This window comes from Otolemur garnettii, unplaced genomic scaffold (genome assembly GCF_000181295.1).
Source record: "Otolemur garnettii isolate 467f Iridium unplaced genomic scaffold, OtoGar3 scaffold00152, whole genome shotgun sequence".
NCBI classification, from domain to species: domain Eukaryota; kingdom Metazoa; phylum Chordata; class Mammalia; order Primates; family Galagidae; genus Otolemur; species Otolemur garnettii.
The window spans coordinates 1,465,196-1,469,413 of NW_003852547.1; positions in this window are offsets into that span (position 1 = coordinate 1,465,196).

Here is a 4,218-nt window from a genome sequence, read left to right on the forward strand (position 1 = left end):
GCCCTACCCACTGAGCCACAGGCGCCGCCCACGAAGTTGTTTTTTCTCTGGCCTCCTGCACGCCCAGGGAATTTGTGTTAATCACTCTTTGGGGCAGTTTCATTGTTATATATTTTCTTTCAGGCACTCAGGCTGAGCTAACAAATCCCACTGTTTGTTTTAACGGTCCACATTATCGACCAAGCGCCCTGTGCTGCTGAATTAGCGCCCATTGCGCTCTGCAGGAAGTGTAGTCCAAAACGTCCGCGTACCCCGCGACACTTCCCCAGAAGGGTGCAATTATGGACGACTCTCCTGCCAGGGGAATTCTGGGATTCGGTAGTCTAACTTCTCTCGGCTGGGGGTGTGGTGGGAGGGGCGGGTTTACAGTCACTTCCGCTCGGGCAGCAGGATCCGCGGGCTTCTGGGAAGTGTAGTCTGGACACTCTGCGGCGATCAGGTCACTTCCGCTTCAGGACAGAGCTGTTACGACCGTTATTTGGGTCAGCGGTTATTTGGGCTCGCTCCTCAGCTTGCAAGCCGTTCTGAATTGCCGGGACCTACGTTTGGATTCCCACCGAACTGGTGATCGATTTAGGGGAAAAAAGTGTCGACGGAGAGTGGAGGTTTGGCAGGGCGAAGGCGGCGGTGGGCGATCTCAAACCGGAGCCTTCTTGCCTTTGGGGCTGTCCTCGGGTCCGTGGGGGAGTTTGGTCGCTCCTGGTGTGAGGGTTTCTGTGACGCTGAGTTTACTCAATCCACTTCTCTCCACCACACCCCTGAGGCCACTTCTTCGCAGTATAAGGTTGGGATGTTACTTAATCTCCCTGTGCTTCCCATTACTGTTCTTTAAAACGGGGATATTAGGACATCAATATTGATATTAGGATATAAATAAAATTGTTTTGGTAAATTAATGAAGTAGTACCAACGAAAGCTTTGAAAGAGGTCCTGTAACGTGACAAGTAGTGATCTCTTGTTATTGCTAATTTCCCTGGAAGCGGTCAGGTCCCTGAATTGTGTCACAGCTGCAGTGGCCCAGGCCTGGTCCTTTTCTCTGATCCCTGCGGGACGCTGGATAATCTTGGACGCCTTCCTGGCCTCTTTTTAAGAAGCAGAGGGTTGCTTCCATGCTCCACGAAGGGAGAGGAGCTTTTAGTTTTTACTGAGGAGGGCAATGTGGTCAGGAAGTTTCGCAGTTTTCGCTTTCCCAGCCGGAGTTTTCAAAGAGAACTAACAGCACGCAGTGAATTGTTGGCTGCTGAAAGCAAAGCTCTACGTGAGCGATACTTGGCTTGTTTCTTTTAGAGAGATGTTCACCTCGACCGAGAATGTATAGAATTTGTGTACTCACCCGGCAGGGGTGTTGATAATAATTAAGCCTTATTTGCTAAGTTTATTCTGAGGGCTTTAATAACTAAATACATTTATTTCACACCACGGCTCTGTGTGAAGATGTACTGCTTTTTTCCATTTTAAATAAAAGATGAGAGTGAGCCATAAAGCACATAGTCGCTTACCAGGAGAGGGAGCTGTGATCCGGACCTAGGCAGTCTGGGTCCTGAGCCTGAGTTAATCTCTTGCATACGTTTTTATTGAGATATAGAAACTAGCTGGAATCAGGTGGAGAAAGTTAACGTTAGGATTGGAATGAAAGGACCTTGAGAGCAAGGCTCATGCATTGGCTTAGGCTTGTCTGACTTTTGAAAAGTATTGTTAACCTAGGGTAATTATAGTCTCCATCACCTCAAACATTTATCAGTTCTTTGTGTTAGAAACATTCTAATTCTACTTTTTTAGTTATTTTAAAGTATACTATGACTTATTGTTGACTTTAGTCACTTCATTGTACTGTGAAATAACGTTCATTCTGTCTTAACTCTATTTTTGTGTCCATTAACAATCCCCACTTCCACCCAAGTCTTTTTTACTCTTGAAGGATATTATAACCTTTAAAAAAATTCAGAGTAGGGGCAGTGCCTGTGCCTCGGTGAGTAGGGCGCTGGCCCCATATACCGAGGCTGATGGGTTCAAATCCTGCCCTGGCCAAACTACAACAAAAAAATAGATGAGCATTGTGGCAGGCGCCTGTACTCCCATCTACTCGGGAGGCTGAGGCAAGAGAATCGCCTAAGCCCAGGAGCTAGAGGTTGCTGTGAGCTGTGTGACACCACGGCGCTCTCCCAAGGGTGATAAACTGAGACTCTGTCTCTACAAAGAAAAAAGAAAAAAATTCAGAGTATTAAGGAGTACACACATTTTGCTTACATAATTTGTTTTTATACTAATGAGTCAAAGTTACAAATGCCCTTCACTCAGATAGTGTGCACTGTACCCATTTGGTGTGAATTTACCCAATCTCTCCTCTGCTCTCCTCTCCCCTCCTGCTTGATTTTTCACTTCCTTATGTGCACGTGTTGATCTATTGGTTCCAATTTAGTATTGCGTACATGTGTTTGTTTCTTGTACTACTCCATTAAAAGAATTGTCTCCAGTTCCATACAGGTTGTCATTAAATGATACTAGGTTACCATTTTTTATGAGTTAGTAGTACTCCATGGTATAGCTGTATCACAATTTATTGATCCATTCACGTATTGGTGGTCACTTGAGTCTTTTGCTTGTCTTTGTGATTGTGAATTGTGCTGCTATAAACTTTTGAGTGCAAGTATCCTTTTCATAAAATGACCTTTTTTCCTTTGGGTACAGAGTCAGCAGTGGGATTATCACATCAATGGTAGGTCAGCTTTTAGTTCTCTGAGGTATCTCCATATTGCTTTCTATAGAGGTTGGACTAATTTGCAGTCCCGCCAATGGTGTAAGTCTGTTGCTTTGTTTCTGCATCCAAGCCAAAATCTGTTGGTTTGGAACTTCATGATGTGAGCCATTCTTAATGGGGTTAGGTGATATCTCAGTGTAGTTTTGAATTGCATTTCCTTGATGGTTGTGTTTGTCGGGCATTAGTACATCTTCATTTGAAAAGTTTTTGTTAACGACTGAGCGAGGTCGTTTGTGCCTGGAATCCAAGCACCTGGGAGCCCCTGGCTGGTGGAGTGCTTAAGCTCATGAATTGGAGACCAGCTTGAGCAAGAGTAAAACCCAGTCTTTAAAAAAAAAAAAAAAATAGCCGGGCAGTATGCAGAGTGCCTGTAGCCCTAGCTACTGGGGAGGCTGAGGCAAGAGAATGTCTTGAGCCCAAGTGTCTGAGGTTGCTGTGAGCTGTGACACAACAGCACTCTACCAAGGGTGACAAAGTAAGATCAAAAAAGTTTTTGTTCAACTTTTTTTTTTTTTTTTTGAGACAGAGTCTCACTATGTCGCCCTCCGTAGAGTGCACTGGTGTCACATCTCACAGCAACCTCAAACTCTTGGGCTTAAGTGATTCTCTTGACTCAGCCTTCCAACTAGCTGGAAGGGGACTACAGGTGCCTGCCGCCATGCCCAGCTATTTATTGTTGTAGTTGTCATTGCTATTTAGCTGGCCCAGGTTGGGTTCAAACCCGCCACCCTGGGTGTATGTGGCTGATGCCATAACTACTGTGCTACGAGTGTCAGGCCATTTTGCCAACTTTTTAACCATGTTGTTTTTCTTTTTTTCTTGTTGATTTACTTGATCTCTTTGTATATTCTGTTTATCCTTCCTTTTTCAGATGTGTAGCATGCAAACATCTTCTCCCATTCTGTACGTTGTCTCTATACTTGATTAACTGTGTCCCTGACTGTGAAGAAACCTTTTAACTTGATCAGGTCCTATTTATATTTATTTCTGTTATGCTATGATGCTTTTGGGGTCTTCTTCCTACATTGCTTGCCTAGACTGATATCTCTAAGAGTTTTTCCAGTATTTTCTTGTAGTTTTATGTGTTATATTTAAATATGTTATCCATTGTGAATTAACTTTTATGAGTGGTGAGCACTGCAGATCCTGTTTCAGTCTTTTACTTGTAGCCATCCAATTTTCACAGCACTATTTTTTCAATAGGGATTCTTTTCCCCAATGTATGTTTTTGCTTTCTTTGTCAAAGATTGGGTGGCAATATGAGGATGGCTTCATATCTGGATTCTCTGTTCTGATCCATAAGTCAATGTCTCTATTTTTATGCCAGTACCATGCTGTTTTGATTACAATAGCTTTGTATTATAGCCTGAACGTCTAGTAAAGTGATGCCTCTAGATTGCATTGGAGAGTCAGGGTCTTTTCTGATTCCACAGTAGTGTAGAACTATTTTCTCAAGATCT